This window comes from Bactrocera latifrons, unplaced genomic scaffold, assembly GCF_001853355.1.
Source record: "Bactrocera latifrons isolate USDA-ARS-PBARC rearing strain unplaced genomic scaffold, ASM185335v1 scaffold_0, whole genome shotgun sequence".
NCBI classification, from domain to species: Eukaryota; Metazoa; Arthropoda; class Insecta; order Diptera; family Tephritidae; genus Bactrocera; species Bactrocera latifrons.
The window spans coordinates 1089193-1107759 of NW_017534406.1; the positions used below are offsets into that span (position 1 = coordinate 1089193).

The 18567-nt window shown below is 34.1% G+C and overlaps 1 protein-coding gene across 2 annotated transcripts in view; it reads right to left on the bottom strand.

Moving 5' to 3' along the window:
• Positions 1–18567, bottom strand: part of LOC108972126 (MICAL-like protein 1) — a 139908-nt gene that overhangs the window by 98818 nt on the left and 22523 nt on the right. For both annotated transcript variants that reach the window (XM_018938723.1, XM_018938653.1), the window contains exon 2: positions 12024–12076. The gene's annotated coding sequence lies outside the window, so the exon portion shown is untranslated. The remainder of the gene's footprint in view (positions 1–12023; positions 12077–18567) is intronic.

The following is an 18567-nucleotide window of genomic DNA, read 5'->3' on the forward strand; positions in this document are numbered from 1 at the left end:
ATTTAAGTCATTTATGTCGCAAAGTATTTTTTTTTTTCTATATATACAAATATACAAATGTATAAAAAATAATAATTCCAAAAAAAAAATATTCACCCTAATGTATGCATGTAAGTACACCACATCTGCTCATGAAATTGCATACACCGACTGCTGGCGATAAATTTCGTGATTAATTAAGTGAGAAATTAATTAAAGTTGAGATTTTTATAGGCACTAATTTTTATGTTGTCTTCAGCAAAACAACGAGAGAAAAGGCGGTGTATTTTATGAAGTTGACCTTCAAAAATAGCGCGCGCACTGAAAACGCTGTAGAAAATATACAAATCGAAATTCGCAAAAACGAAGTAGAGAATTAAATAAAGCGAATGCGGTGAAAAGATCGCTTCGCCAAAAATGACTCACTGCAGACTTGGTCTCAACAATCAACTCTTTCATGCTTCGCACTTTTTTATTTGGCGTTAACTTGACTGCCAATTGTTGAGCTACGCCACAATGCTGGAGTCAAAAAGAAAATGGAACAAAAACAACAAGCAAGACTGCACTAACTCTCAACTCTCTACCGACTTGTCGGCGGTAATGATAGCTTTCAACTGGCTGGTGCTGGCGCAGGCGCAGGCGCGGACGCCGACGGTGGCGGTGTGGAAAAGAGCGAAAAAAAACTGAATTTCGTATGCAAGTCAATGTCAGTCATTTGTCTCTCGCACTTCAGCGACAAGCAAAATTAGCATAAATACGTGCATAGCTTCTGCAAACACGGCTAACATGCGGTGCATATGTACATACATACATATATGCATGCTATATTAACATGTGAGTACCACACAGATACACATACATACATACTCATATGTAAATAAGTATAATCCAAAGGCTAATGCGGAAAGTTCAACAGCAGCGTCTTTATATACATACATACACACATACATATGTATGTATATAAATATATATGTATATGTATGCATATTTATGCTTATGCCGAAATCCATGTTTATCTTTTATATTCATACATATACGCTGTGCTGCTAAGTGGAGAAAGTAAAGAAATGCAAAAAGTAATAAAAAAGAAATGACAATGCCTGCATTCAGGAAATGTAAATTCCACATTACTAAATTTCATGCTGCACTTAAGCTAATCAAATTTATTTGAAACCAAAATACTGATTATTCCTTTTGGCTCTTCCGATATTCATAAGCGTGTGTGTATGTAAACTTATGTGCTGCCAAACTGAGATTTATGCTTTGACTTGCTTTTTTTCCTTTTTTTTTTTTTTATTCGAAGAGGGTCGCCTCGACGGCTGGTGGCAAAGAGTGAACTGAGCGCGTGACTAAGACTCAGCGGTACTACACCCAAGTAAAACATTTTAGAAATACGGAAGAATTTTGTTTTGGAATAAGGGAACTAAGATTTTTGACTAAGACGATGCAGAATTTCATAAGATATCTTGTGAAGTAAACTTTACTTACTTAAACTTACTTTTCTATACAAGAACTTCATACTGATCGTTCTTTTTGTATAATATAGTATTCGGATCCTGAAAATTCTCCAGAAACTGTAATCTTATCTTAAAAAATAAGGCAAGTTAATTTTCGTGAAAATATCTGAAGGAAAAGTGTAAAATTTCAGAGCAATGTCTTAAAAACTGAAGGAATAGTTCGCGTATATGCAGGTGGACAGATGGCTTAGCTCGTCAGGCTGATCATTTATAAATACCTATACTATTAGTGTCTCCACCGTGGAGACTCTGTAGAGTGTATAATTATTTTAGTGGGTTGAAATTTTACTACATGTAAGTCTTAGCACCACAAGAAGGACTTAGAGTAAATATAAACTAAATGGGTCAATTTATTTCCTGTTTCGATTTGGCACTAACATTCTCCATAAAACTCACATTTATGTGGTTAATGTGTATAGAAAAAAAGTTTTTTAAAGATCCTTTCGCTAAGAAAATAAGAAATTTTATATATAAAACGCTAGTTTAAATATAAGGAAAAGTTAATCTATCAAATTATTTAATGAAACCCAGGCTCGTGATCTGAAACCTTTGTAGCTAGTGTCAATATTTTAATAAGTTTTAGAATAAAGGCTCATAAATGGTAGACTCTTTCAAAGCATATTATAAGTTTTGGCTCCTTCCATCGGTAGAAATCAGAGGGCAGATATTAGGAGATCCATCGAAAAGACCAAACAATATTTGAAGGAATTACGACACTACTGTTGTAATGGCAGAATATATTCCTTATGTAATTTGATTGCATTGGCTGTCAGGTGGAAAAGTATATAACTTATCATATTATACGTAGTCCTTTGTGAAGCCCTGGAAAAGAAAAACTCCTGTGTTCGAACTTATAAATTAGCAAAACGTTTAGTATTCACTCCCGCCAGATCGGTGGGATGTCTGAAGGTATGCGCTTAAGTTTTCGCCTCCGAAGCGCGGGACAGGCAAGAAGGAGGTATTGAGTTGTTTCCACCTCATCTTCATACAGATTCTGCAGGCGGTGTGTGGTAAGCTTCTCAAGCTTACTGCAAAGACGACAATAGGGCAATGGCTTGTTAAAAGTCCCACAACTAAAGATAGGCTATCCTTAGTGAGGGTAAAGAGATCATTAGATCTCTTGCGATCTATCTTGAGCCAAAAGGCTTTTGCGACAGCGAATGCAGCGATGGTGCCCCTGTAGTAGAACACAGGAGGATACGGGAGCACCGACCCGTCTGAGTGGATGGTCACTAGGCTTAGTAAGCAACTAAAAAAATATTGCTTTTTACACAGAATACAATTTTTGTACCTTTCTTTCTTATATAAATTGATAGAAATTAATTTTTGCACAACTAATTACGAAGCCATTTTACAAAACTCGTAAATTTCATACTTCACCCTCATAATCGAACCAGCAACCTGTGAGTTAAGTTATTGTAATGAACTATCCAGGTGGTTTACTCTCATTGCAACATAAAATTTGTTGTGATTTCAAAGTAGCAGCCTTCAGCAGTTCATTACAATTAATTGTATTGGACTTGCAACAATGTTGCAAGATAGCCAACCAACAATTTAGTTGGGCAAACACAGTTCGTATTTGCTGAGGAACAAAAGCGAGATACAGAAAAAACAAAGCAGGCAATGCTTCTTTCCACTGTATCTTGGCATCCACAGGCCTGACGCTTGTTGGCAACAATGTTGCAAGGCATTACACCTTGTACACTCACCAGACACCGTTTGCGCCAATCCAAGCAAAGATTATTAATATCAATTGATAAGTGCTGCCTGCGCACTGAGCTGAGGGAAAAGGGAAAATAACTCGAAAATAAGTGGGAGCGATTGGAGATGCTTGATTGGCGGCTAGAATTAATTGAAGGGCGCACCAATCGTGCAGATTGCTGTAGGAACTTAAGGGCATAACCTTCAAAATGCCAGACTGAGAGCGAATTGTCCGCACTGCGAATTGCAATTATGTGATTAGTTATATAAATCTCTAAAGGGTTGATAGAAATTTGCAGACTGTATTATTAGAAAAAAAACTTCTTTGAGGTCATGTAACCACTATAACTCTTACTCACTCATAGAAAGAGGTATGAAGTTCAGAATTAGGTCGATTGCTTTGAATTTGAACAAATTAATAAGTTTGTAGAAAGCAATGCTTTTGACTAAACTGAATTTTACCATCTCAGCAGTTACATATATAATTAACGGGTTCATAGATTCATAGTATGTACAAAGATAAGTCTTGAGATTTTATGATGGTAAATTTTCGAACAAAGCAAAACAAAAAAAAAAAAAAAAAAAAATTATACAATATGGGTATCAAAATAAAGGTATTGATATAATCTTCAATTTATGCGTATTTTATAGTAGAGTTGCCAACTATCGGGAATTGTAAATAGGAAAATATAATGCATATAATATCGGACAGTGGCTTAAAAGAGTCCTTCAGATACTATTGGGAAATTATTAAATTAAGACTTATATTTAAATAGTGTTGCCACTTGCTGCGCATACAAATTTTAAATATTACAGCATATTTGCAGTGAGATAATTTTTTATGAAGATATTTTGGAAAGGATTCTGAAAAACTTCATTTGGGGCATATATATAAGTATTTGAGAGTGGAGTTGCCACATATAAAAAAATTAAAATAATGAAAAAAAAATATATAAGTATGCGCTAATAGTATTTGCTTTAAAAACACAATTTAAGAAAAAATGTTTACTGGGGTTGCCACCTTTCGCTACATTAAAATTAAAAAAAAAAATGTTTTGGTTAGATAAAAAATTTTAATACAAGAGTACGCAAATAGAGTTGCCAGATATCGAAAAATTTAAACATTTCTTTTAAATTTGAATGTGGTTCGATTCTTTCGATAAATTAAAAATTTAAGAAAATTTTTTGAGTAGAACAGAATTTTTAATATACAACATTGCCACATTAAAAAAATTTTTGAAAATGATTTTATATGCGCATTGAAAACTGAATTAAAAAATTATCATCTTTTTATGCGAATTATCATCTTTTTATGAACACCTAATTTAGTTATAAAATGAATCTTTATGACAAATAAGAAATAAAAACACAACAAAGTTGACATGGGAACCACTGCCTTACAATAAAGTTATAAAAATATTGCTAAGCTGGATTTGCTTACTTAGCTGCAGCGAATTCACATTTTTTATGCAGAATATGATTACAAAACGCACAAAAAGTAAAAATTTACATAATTTTTGAAAACAATAATATTTCATGATTATAAATGCAGGCAGTCAGAGCAAACAGAAATGCTGTAACTCGATTTGGCGCGAAGAAGAGCTCGCCGAGCAGAGTACCGCTTACGAAATACGATGCGAATTTTACCAAAAAAAAAAAATATTAATTAGGGCAATATTTTTAATTTTTTTATTTTTTTTTGCTTCGGATTAGCTAACTTTCAATACGATGTATTTATTCAAAAAGTTACCGTTAGTTTAGGATTTGTTAGCTGAATAAAATATTCGTAAAACTGAACACCTAACAATAGCAAGTTATGAAGTATCTATGTTTTTTTAAGTAGAGAGCTTCGAAATGGATCACTCTTTACATTTAAGTGTTGTTTGCTCCTTTTTTCATAATTGGTTTTAACAGATTTTGCTGTCATTGCTTGAAAATATTCAAATACTATAGTTGGAGTCGTTTCTTTTTTAAACAGCTTCACTTAGCCTGTTAAAAAATAGTCGACTTGGAATTTTTGTCTTACATTAGGTTCGTTACCTTAGCGAGTGTTCTTTAGTCATTGACTTATAAGTGAATTTTTACACTGCACAAGCCATGAAGTTCATAACAACCAGAAGGAAACTTCGGAGACTCTATAATATAAACATATGTACAAAGTCGTGCAACATGTGGGTCAATCAAAATCCGTGAACACCGGAAATTCCATCGAAAATCAGAAATCATGAAAATGGATTTTGACCGAACTTTTGGGCTAAAGAAAGGTGTGTGCACGGTTTGTTCTGCATAAATTGACTGGGGACCAAAAATTGCTCAGAATCCATCTCATCGATCGACGCTTGTGATCGATTATTTGACCAAAAATCACATTTTACCGTGCGAATTCTTACTTTTCGGAGCAGTGCATTTGCCCATGAAAGGAAAGCGTTTTGCAGACGTAGAGGCCATTCAAAAGGTTTGCACCAGCATACTAGCGGCCATACGAGCTAAACGACATGATTTTGTATCGTGAAAAAAGCTGTGTTGAAGCAGAAGGAGACTAATTTGAATAAAATAAATTAATTTTACCGAAAAAACCATTTGTTTAGTTTTTTTTTAAAGTCATGTATAAACTTACAATGCCGAGACGTGTCGATTTGGCCATATCCGTCTGCCTGTCTGTAAATACGCGAACTAGTTCCTTTCTTTTCGTAGGTATCGATTTGAAATTATGCAAACGTCGTTTTCTTACCAAAAAAATAATAATAAAAAAGCTGTTCATTTGGCGGATTCGCTGATATCGGGCCACTATGTCATATAGCTGTCATACAAACTGAACGATCGGAATCAAGTTCTTGTGAGGAAACTTATTTATTTGTGGGGGCATTCTAGCTTCAGTATAACAGAAGTTCACGAATTTTCGTCTTTATTTTAATAAGTATAATGTTTTTGTCGTCATAGTGTTTTGTTTATTGTAATTGAGGGATTAACGAATTTTGCATCAGTGTTAGAAATTGCACTCTAGCCGCGATTTTTCGAAAGCCAATTGTGTTAAGTGCAAAATCTCCAGAAACGCTACAAGCTGTAAGCGGTACCACTCGGATTTTATATAAATAAACAAGCAGGCCGGTATTTTTTAAGTAAATTTATAAATATATATATAATATATATATATACATACACACACATTTAAACTGTAATTTAATTTCTATTTTAATAAAAAGATAATTGAGCAGATTATTTTTATACGACACTTAACACGTTGAGTGCGTTTTAATTGAAATTCGTTAGAAACGAAGTACGACAAAAGCTGAGATAACAACAACACTAACAAATACCACACATATACAAATTTGGTACATATGCCTGAGAAAGTGTGACACACAAAGCGCTGGCAATGACAAGAGTCGTGCCATTATTATGAAGATGACAACGGCGTGGCTTTATGTTTGTATGCATGTATGTGTGCGAGTGTGTGTGTGTTAGCCATGAGCGGCTKGGCTTACAAACGCGCGCTTGTCATTTACAGCTGACAAACAATCAGCTGACTGTGCGTAGTTGTGTTGGTAAAATTATTATTGTTGTTGTTACATTAAATTTGTTTGTTTACACAACTTTCACTCGCGCTGTTGTTGTTTATTGTTAGCTTCCTATATCCGATTTTCATTTTGATGTACTCAACTCTTTATATCCGATTACGGCCTTTGTTTTGATTTTCAATTTTATATGAGAGTGTAGACATATACATATGGACATATGTACATATATTGTGATATTGTTAGCAAGCTTTTATAATTCGGGCACGACAACAGTAATATCTTATAAAAAGCTTACACATATATTATATATATGCACATATGTGTATGATATGCTTATACATATATAAGCTTATAAGCACGAATCGATGAATGCAATTTTAAATACGCGGCCGCGCATGCGCAGTGTCATAAACTAGTATATATTTATATTATATCTGCTAGCAATATACATACATATGTACATATGTAGTATGTATTTTGTTAATGTTTGTTTGATTGAAAGTGAAATTTATGAGCAAATGTGTGTTTAAAGTCCATTAATTTGACAGACATTTGAATTTAACTCATAAAATAAAATTTCAGTCGCAGTAAAACATTAAAATCATAAATAATTGGCATTCATATTAAAACCGCGACAAAAACAAAAAAAAAAATTGAAAAAAATTTTCAATATGTTTAAATTTTCAATTTTTTTTATTATATTTTATTTTTGAAAAAAAAAATATTTTTTGAAAAATTAATAAAATATTTGTGAAAAAAAAAAATTTTTTTGAAAAAAAAATTAAAATATTTTTTGAAAAATTAAAATTTTTCATTTTTACCAACATCATAGATTTATTTTATTTATTACAAATCAAGCAAAAATATATGTATCTACCAAAACTTCCAGGACTGTTCCAAAAATTAGCAAATAAAGTAATTTAGCAATTGTACCGCCAATCAGCAGCCGAGTTCTAACTACGGATATTTAATGTTTTCTTGGTGATGCCGGCTTTGGTGAGGTAGCTGCTCACAAGAAAGGCGATGTGAGCCGGGGCGTTGTCGTGATACAACTTCCAATCGACTGTGATGTCTTGACGGACGCGATTGACCCTTCGTTCGAGTTTCTTGAGGACTTCCATGTACAGGAGGAACAAATTCATGGTGGACGATATCTTTGATGCCGAAAAAGCAATTAGCATCATTTTCACTTTGGAGTTGCTCATTCTTCCCTTTTTTGGGCGACGTACAGTCACGGCGGGAGAAAACCAGTCCTATTACTTTCTGGACAAACCCTGTATGTAGCAGAATATTCTTCCGACTTATACTTTCGGAAATAGGAGCTTACAGACTATGAATTTATCTTACAATTCGGTTTTCGAAAGATCAGAAAATTGTTACTATTGAAACATATAAGTCCTCAAGAGAGTGTTTGCAGACAGTTTGGAGTCTATTTACCAAGATGTTAGGGAAATTAAAGCTCAACAAGTTTTTTAAGTTTTTTTTACGTGATTTCAAAAAATACTTGCAAATAGCGGTGTATATATATGCTCTTAAACAATAAGTGGAGATTGCAATAACTTTGTTCGTCTAATTTATTGTTCAGCGCTTGTCACAAGCTTTTTGTATTCGGGCATAAAAACTTTTTCGAATACTACAAGTTTTTCTCACATGCATACCTCGATTAATTGCTATGCTCTGCTAAGCGCGACTTAAATTTTAAAACGGCGAGTTAGTAAAACGGTTTAGTGTCATTTGCATATTTAACTGCATTTACAACGCTTTAGTGCGAGAAAGCGAAGCGTTTCTTTAGATATTCGTCACAAAAAAGCGAACACATTTTAATAGAGATGTAAGAGACTCGCACACAATATTTAAGTACATTTTCCCCACCCGGYTCGCGAGTAACGACAGYTTGGCAAARGCAATTGGCTGCAAGAGTTAAGCACTTTTTTCCACATTAAAGTGACAAGCCATCAAATAAACTGAGTCAAGCCTCAAGTTGACAGCTCAGGTAGGTAGGACGGCCAAGCGCGGCGCATGCGCTGCGGTGAAACAGCCGAGTGGTGAGTCGCTGTAGCCCCAAGTAACCGTCAAACCCCCAACTGTCAGCTGGGCACTTTCTAAATTGACAAGTAAATTTAAGGCATGCATTAAAATGTTTAAAACTTTGGGAGCGCGGTAACAAAATAAAAGAACAAAAAAACTAAAATAAAGCATAAAAGCAAAGCTACAAAATAGCGTTATGTGAAATGCGGTGGTTTGCTGCATTTACAGTTATATTTACATACTCTTTTTATGTGTTTTACATTGTCAGACGTCAGCGTAAATGTATGTATGTGTGCGTGTGTATGTTTGTAGCTGTCAACGGTTAAATTGTCATTTTTTTACAGTTCGTTTAGCTTGACTTTTTATGCGCTTTTGTGGCAATGCAATATTTCGTTTCAGTTTTTATTATTTCCCTCGCTTCAGTTCATTTTGTTTCGCTTTACTTTGCAACTTTTTATTTTTCTACAGTGACTTTAAAAAGTTCGCACATTTTAATTTGAATACAGTGGTGTGAAAAATTTTTATGACGCTACATAACAAAGCTGATCAAAACTTTCTATAGATGACACATTAAGGATTTACGCCTGAACAATGTTTACAAATCGTTCAACTTTATTACGAAAATTCACGTTCCGTAAAGAAAGTGTTCGTGAATCGGTCAATTTATGTTCAACATGTTGCCATACGCAACTCCATTACTCATCTTGCGACCCGGCATTCGTTATTGGCAGAAAATATAGCAACCGTAGCTGAAAGTGTACACGTAAACCGTGGAGAGTCGAATCGGTGACGTACGCAACAACTCGCACCGACGTATGGAACCACTTTGCGCATTTTACGTCGAGATCTTAAATTGAAAGCGTATAGAAGATAGCGTGTGCAAGAACTCAAGCCGCTCGACTTCCAAAAGCGACCTCGCTTCGCTCTACGTGCTCTTGAAAAGTTTGAAGAAGATCCGACGTTTTCGCGGCAAATTTTGTTCAGCGGTGAGTCCCATTTCTGACTCAATGGTTATATTAAATAAAAAGGAAAATTGCCACATTTGGGACAAAGAGCAATCTGAAGAGATTCCAGATCTGCCATTTCGTCTAAGAAAAAACAATGATTTGTTGTGGTTTGTAGCCAGTGGAATCATCGGTCCATATTTCCTCAAAAATAATGCCGGTGGGAACGTAACTGCCAAGGGCGACCGTTAACGCGCCATGAGAAAGAATGATTTGATGCTAAAAATTGAAGCCCGTGATCTTGGCGACATTTGATTTCAACAACACGGCACTACTTACCGCACCTCGCTCCTATCAATGGCTTCATTGAGAGAACACTTCGGTGTGCAGATAATTTCATATATTGGGCTGGACAATTTGCCTTCAAGATCGTGCGATGTCACACCGTTAGACTTTTTCCTGTTTCTATGTAAATAATACAGTCTATCCCGACAATCCCGCTTTAATGCAGGCCTTGCCACAAAACATCACTCGTGTCATTCACCAATTACCAATCGAAATGCTCCAACGAATCATAGAAAATTGGACTCAACGGATGGACCAGCTAAGACGTAGCCGCGGCCAACATTTGAAAAGATAATCTACTATATAAAAATTCCAAATAATATTCTTTCGAATGATATTAAAAACTCTCCATTAATTTAAAGTTTCTGTATTTTTTCTTTCAAAAAAGTAGGGAACGTCGAATTGACTTCCCTTTATTATATTATCTGCGAATATTTTCCGAATGAATTTATTATATTTATTTTAAGAGGGTAAAGGAATCTGAAATGGACTTATATCTTGCCTATTCGCTGAATAAATAATACCAAATAAGCTTCAAAGATTCCCAAAGATGTCTGGATATCTTAAATCCAAAAACCAAAAGGGTTATGATTACTACAGATCGAGGTACTACAAAAAAATTTAGATTTTTGAGTCAATGGCGACTATAAAAGCCGTGTTTTGTGAAAAATTTGTCGTTTCAATGTGAGAAAGAAAAGTACTAAAATTATCATAAAGAAGTTATTCACTTGATCATAGCCCGAGCTCATATCTAATAAGGTTGTGTGGAACTTTCAAGTTGATCGGTCGAAACATGGACTGTACAGCCCGTACTAGCTGAGTGGACAAAGCAAACACTCATCTACTCATTGGAGAATAAGTACGATATAAGTCTTGCTCGACAACTCGGCAAAGTATTATTAGAAATTAGACTGAGAAATAGTGAAATGAACTCAGATACTGCAAGCTTGGTGTGTCGCACTGAAAGGTTCCGACGGCAATGCCTTTTAAAGACCCAGACTCCAAGCTTACCTTCGCCTGAGCCTCAACGGTAAACCTCATCGAAAAAATTATTACTTTGCTATAGCTATAAACAAATTTAAAATTTATTACATATAGGGAGATTTACTCTCTGAAACACTGATTGTCACTATACAGTAGGGTATGGTTGCAACGATACATACGGTGAACATTGCCCTTAAGCTGCTACTCGAAGTTGAAGAACTTGTATAAAATCTTAAGCAATAAGAGGCGCCGTCTTGTAGGCCACTAGAGTGATTTGTTTATTTGGGAATTGGATTATTAGTTGGTTGGTTTTTAGGAATGACTAATGAAAAATATGGAGACAATAAATTTGTCAACGTCAACATTATTTCAGTCTCTTTATTTTAAGTCATTTCATAATCATATTCCGAGGTCATGAATCATGGTTTTAGATTCCATATTGTTGTACTTCGTTATATTTTGATTATCTTACATAATAATGTTTATTTACAAGGGTATAATAATCGCAACACTCATATAAGATAAAGTGTGTATCATATCTCCCTTTAGACAAAGTCAAACTGCCATAAATATGCGAACTTCCTTCTGTGTTAAGAGACGCCAACCTAAAACCTAGGCACTCCTACAAAATAAACACAATAAAAGCAATTCTGCTAATATCTCTTATCATTTGGAAGCATTTGTGTCGCCGAGATGTAAACATACGCAATATTTTTCGATTTTGTTGTTGCACAAATGATTAACGCATAATTTATTTGTATTTACACAATTTTATGACTTTATGATAGGCCTAGAAATTTCAGCTTTGCTCTTATTTGTTCGCTGATAAATGGGGAGCAACTGCATTATGAATTATATAAAAATTATGAATAAGATTTTTACGACGCCACTTCCTACACAATGTATTACATACATACATACATTGATAACAGCGCCTACGTGGCGTCTCTAAACGGTTTTTATTGCAAAAATGAAATCAAAAGACCATAAATTGTGTCACTACTCACCCAAATAGATATCGCTGTGTTTGTTTACAGGTGTCTTAAGATATCTTCGAATGCTGCAAAGAAACGAAAGGAAAATGTTAGTGTTAGTTGGATTTTTTAATTAATTATACAGTTTACAAAATTAATTAAAAATTTTTAAAATATTTTTTACTATTTTATTGTTTTTGTATATGCTGTTTACAAGACTTATAGCAGAAACAGCGCATGCCCCTGCGTTCTTCCTTAGTTACCGCCCGTAGTGAACAAAATTTGAAGTTGAGCCCGTAGTGGCAACGTAGAAATCATCCGTTCTCCTTTGTTTTTATTTGTACAATGTTGCTATTACACAATATGCTTATATCGTTTTGTACACAACTAACTTTTTATTTAAAATTTTTTATAATATAATATTTTAAAACTGAAATCAAACTATTGAAAATAGTTTATATTCATATTTATAGATAATAGCATTCCACTCTGATTTTGAGTTAGTTTAAGGAAATTTCAAATATACTGAAGACAATTTTTATAGTTACTACAGTATAGGGCTAAGTTCGGGTATCATGGAAGATTTCATACGCTTGCAGCTGGCAACGATTAAAAAAAACCAGGGAAATACCTTTAGTTACATAAAGGCTGTTTGTTATGTGGGGTGTAGGGCAAGTTTTCTCTCGATTTTATTTATTCAAAATACAAAGATGGACCGTTATTAGAAAAATAAGCTCCCTCAATTTTATTAATATAACTCACATATGCACCGATCTATGCGATACAAAATCACCTGGAAATTCGAAAATTTGTATATATGTATATGGGGGCTAAGTGAAGTATTGACCCGATTCAAACATTTCAAACACATTCTGAAATTGATTCTCTTCAAATTTTAATCATCCTTCCAACACATTGATCCATATATAAAAAGGGAACTTTAAATACTGGGTCCACACAACCATACCTAGGAGTTTGAAAAGTTTGAGTTCGATTTGAGCAATTTAGCCATAAGGTGGCACACTTTGAAGGCACTAATCGTGCAAAGTTTAATCCCATTATATTAATTGCTTCTTGATTTGTAAACTGGTAACGGAAAGAATACAATGGTATTTACAACTACGTTATACGAAAAGTTGGCGTTTTTGTAGTCTGATGTCGCTCAATTTCACATTGTGACATAGCAAAAAAAGTAACGTGGCAAATTTGGTTGAAATCGGTAGAGCAAATACCGAGATATGTGATTTTACCTAAAAGTGGGCGGTGCTACGCCCATTGTCCAATTTTGATGCCGGCTGCTGTAAAGCTCGCTCATACTATCTCAGTGGTAAAACTTAATGTCTAATGGTTTTACCAGTACCGTTATATGGGGAGTGAGCGATTGTATCCTTCGATTTCATTCCTTTTATGTGATAGTCTCTATTAGGTAAACCATTTTTAGCCCTTAAAAATTCAACCAAGTCCCCCTCCTTCCTCTTTTTGACCTCAGATTGCCCATATTTTATTTTTTTTTCTTTTTTGTTTTTTTTTTTTCTTTCGTTTCCAACAGATTTCAACTTACTATGAATTTGTTTAAATGTTTACCATTTTCAAACACTGGTCTAATTGTTTGGAAAATCTTTCTGAGTAATTTATTTAAGTCGTCAAGGCTTCAAACTATAATATTTCAGCTACGGAGTTCGAACAGCGCCAGTATTCGTAGCAAAAAGCATACAACATTCTCCTAGTGCTAAGTTTCCTAGTTCTTCTTTGTATATTTTTTTAATTTTTACATTTTATAAATGCGCCAAAATGTAGGCAACATTTGCAATGAGTTTCTATGACAGAGGGTTTACGTGACCATTTTGGTCTGATAATCTGATTATTTGTTTTGAAGATCGCATATTTTATGTCCCACAATAAGACTTTATTATATTACATTATTTGTCCAAATCCTATTATATGTTCAAATCTATGCAATAAAGACGAACTTGATTCGTCATTTTTCAAAACATAAGTTCACATTACCGAATTGCTACTGTACCAATAAACCTTACAATGTGCAAAAAAAAATTTATGAGAATTCGATGTGCAATTTCACAATTATCTGCAACCACAGAATTTACAAATACTGTCAGTGCTCATGCTGATTCCAAGAAAGGTCTATTGCTTCGGAATCAACAATAATATGGATTCACATAAATACTTGTGTGCATATTTGTACGCTAAGGAATTGTATGTGCATATATTAGTAGCTGCGTTGACTGCTTAAATATCTATGAAAAATAGTTATTTTTTATATGTATATATACACAATATATAAACGTAATTATGTATAATATATAACCACACGGTGATGGGTTGATTTATTTGCTTAAGCCGCAAATGCTAGTAATTATTGCGCGGATATCGCCTCGAAACACAAGAGAACTAATTAGAATGCTTAGGAGCAGCTACTGTGGTAGTAATGGCACATACCTTCAGACGAATATATATGTACACATATATACATATGTACTCGTATACATACGCAGCCCTATATGAAATCTCTATATGCTCATACAGATATGTAAATTTGCCTAAATACTTGCACATTGCGCACGCCGCATTCTCTTCAGTTGTACGTGTTTACCATAATTTTTAGGAACAGTCCCTCAGGCTCACCCATTCTCGCTCATACGCAGACAGGCCAACCATCAACTGTCACTTGGCTTGGCATCTACCAGCAGCGTTGATTGATAGCGTTTAAGTCCAAGTGAAGTCGCATAGAAACAGCGTGAAGATACACCATAAGTTTTCTACAAAATACGCGACTTTGTAGAAAGAAAGCAATAAGAAGGCGGTAATATGTCTGAAAGTTTGTCCTACGACGAGTCTTTCAGCTCTTCGAGTTAGAAACACTTTGTATTCAACACAGATTCTACAACTTTCAGTAAACAAAAAACGAACAGCGAAGTCATGTTAATACAAGCAAGTAGAAACTGAAGAATTATTTGCATATTTTTTGTTGAAGAGGGAAGCTTTTCAACAAGTTAAAAATCAGTGCTTTGAAAAATTTATAATAAAATTGATTATTACTGTTGTTAGCTTGCCACGAGAGACTTTTGACATACTTCAGTTCTACAATAAGTTAGATTAATGTACTCTAACTAGATCTTATCAAGCCAACTTAGTTTTCAACTAGACCTACACCAACTAGAAGCAGTTTTCAAATAAGCAAATAAAGAATTAGAGCAGTGCAGCTATATGAAACTTTCCTTATTGTCGATAAAGAAACTACTAGCAGGTCATAATTGCGCTCTGGCACACGATTACTTTTGGGAGCCCGAAGAGTTCACTTCTGTTATGCTCGGATATAATTTATTTTATTGTCTAGATCAATTGAAAGCTTAAATCCATTTACAAATAATTGCTTCAATTAGAAAATTCTGCAATGTATAGCATAGTTTTAGGCGACAAGAATGAACATAATCGATCTCTGGAAACCCGAAAATTTTTGGGATATACTATACTATATGGCATGTACATTTTGATGGCCCAAATGATGCCCACTCCAATTCTCTTCTGGAGGGAATTTTGATATAATCACATGGAGTCACTTCTGGTATGCTCGAAGATAATTAGACAATTCGAAAACTTATAGCATAGTTTTAAGCGCTAATGGCGAATATGTCAATGCTCTTTCAGCTATTTTGCATTAAATGCACGTACAGTAAGATTTCTTCGCCCCAGAGCTTCAGTTGATATATTACAATAATTTTTTGGGCTGCTTCACGCTTTGTTCTTTCATATGTAGGTACTCAACAGTTTAAAATTTGGAAGATTACCTACGCTAAATAATGTGTGTCTAATTAATATAAAATAGCGCATAATTGTGATTTATGATTATTATTTTTTTGCCTCACAGCTTGTTTTTGAGCTCCTTGTAATTTGTTGCCTAATTTGTTTCCAGTTTCTTCTTCTGTTTTTTGTTTTTGTAGATTTCGCATAAAATAAACATTAATAATTGGCAAAAATGATGTAATTTTTTAGCGTTCAAAGGAGCTGTGCTAGAAGAGGCGCCATAATGGAGAATACATCTGGCAGGTGTAACGAATTATGAATGAATAATTGGCTGTTTGTGCTTTTATATTTATTTCATAGCATATTTATGACAGCAATTAGGCGTCGAAGGCAGTTCAGCAAAAAACCTTAAGCACAAAAAACGGAAGATTAATCGTTTAAAAATTAATTAAGAATGATCGATGTTTTACACAACTAAATCTGGTTTAACCTTTAAACTATTAAGTGTATATTTTATTGAGATGCAGGTGGCTTCCGCTAATGAAGGGTCACTAATTAGATTCTGCTAAATTGACAAAATGGGGAGCTTTTATTTGTTAATGAAATATTACACAGTAAAGCACGCAAATCATCAAATTTATCAAGATTTTGACAGTTTTTGAATATTTTTAAAAAAATTATAGATTTTTGACAATATTCAAAATTCTTAAAATCCTTGCAGTAAATCCTAAAGTCAGAACAGGTTTCTTCTCTCAACTGTAATCTGCAAATTCGGATTTCGAAAACTTACATATTGGGACCTTTAAAAACCGTATCTTTTGTTTCGTAAACGAAAAAATTTGGAGAGCTTTTAAAATTTGAATGTACATCGCTTTATTGTTTTTCCAAAAATATTCTGCATTAAGGGATATAAACTTTTGCATGCATTTGACCCCTTTTGTCGAAGCAATTTTGCCACTCTGATTGAGGTATCTTCAAAACTTGTTTCTGAACGCATCAACCGCCTTTTCAGGTGGCGAAAAACGTTGATCTCTCAGTTTTATTTACAAACGGGTGCCAAGTTAGGACTTTAAAGCAGATGACAAATTAAATCGATGTTTTGAGTCCTCAAATATGTAGTTCTTTCTGTCGATGTGTGAGAGCTTGTGTTGCCGTGGTGAGAAGTGCTCCGTCTTCGGCGGTTGGTTTCCCAGATTTCTTGAAAGTCAACTGGTATGATTATAATAAATGATTGTATACCACTCAGAGTTTACTGTTCAGCGTTGTTCTATTTTATTTCCAAAAAACAGTCAACCTTTTGCTTGGAAGTGAACAACTTTTGTTGCAATCGGCTCAGTTTGAAACACACGTAGAATTGACTTCTTTTTTTTCGGGCTCACAAACTGTGCCCAAAAAATAAGGTGACATTTGAATTTAAACTGCGCGCGTCGATTAATTTGGAGAATTAATTTTTTTTTTTTGTTTTGGTTGGTAGTACTGTCATTCACATTTTTATCAAATTTCATAGCAAAATATTCATTAATGTTTGAGATACGCGTCGTTGTGTGAGCTGCTAAAAGTGAGTCGAAATTTGTTGAGCAAAGAATTTGCATTAAATGACCATTTCGCCAAAAACTCAACCCATATCGTTCCGCAACCACCGTATTCATCTGATCTGGCGCCCTGCGACTTCAAGCGGCAGCGAAGACGGAACTGAAGGCCATCCCGGAAAGTGACACTACAACCAGTGTTTCGAAGATTGGAAAATCCGTTAGCATAATGTACTACATCTAGTGGGGATTACTAGATGGGGGATGAAATTGATTTGGAAGAATAAATAAAGAATTTTCAAAATAAATACAATGTCACCTTATTTTATGGGCACAGCAACCAAAACTGATTTCCAGTGTTAATGTTGAGCTATAGTAAAAACTTTACTAAAAATATCTTATCTTGAATTTAGAAACATGTTACGCACTCTGTTCACTTCCATTCATGTCCTTAGAGTATTTGGCTTTAAAGCCGCGATGATTTAGCTTTTTATGTAAATAAATACCGGCCGATAGGTCGAGAATCCACCGTTTCAGCAATACTCTGCAAAGCTTTCAACTTATCATTGAACTTGTGAAACGGTTACACTTAAAATAAAATCTTGCTAGATGACGCCATAGTCGATTTATTACTAAAACAAGCAGTAATGGATTGATATTTAGTTATTATTGATAACTGAAAGAATTGTGCCAGAGGTAAGGTTTCAACAAAAATTTGGCTCTTAAGAAAAGTATAAATGAGCAAATAAAAAGAGAGAAGATCATTGAGAAAAGAAAATTTATAAAATAATATAGATTAAAACATAAAATTGCGGCTAAATAATCATTATCTCTTAAAATTGTTCAATGGCACGTGGCTATTTGTGACAGTACGCCCACAATTTATAAATATTTTTGCAAACGCATGTTCAAAATTAAACAAGTAATTAAATAGACATAAAATTTATATGTATTGCGGTACATACTGGTTTGTGCATATAAATAAATTTATTATTTCACGCAATTCGAGGCGACTAGAAATGTCTTTCATTCAATTTACTTAAATTGACATACACCAATTAATGTCAATTGACAGCTTTTAACGGCATAGTTTCGCATTCAATTGGATAATTTATATGACGAGCATTCTTAGTTTGAATCAAACGCAAAAAATTCCTACGAATTTCAGAAACGCCGACAAGCAGAGGCTTTATGCAACAAAAAGCAATAATTAAGCAGATATTAATGTCGGAATGCAATTAATTTTAGCTCTTTTTTTTTGTAAAAAGTCATTTTTAATACGTCAC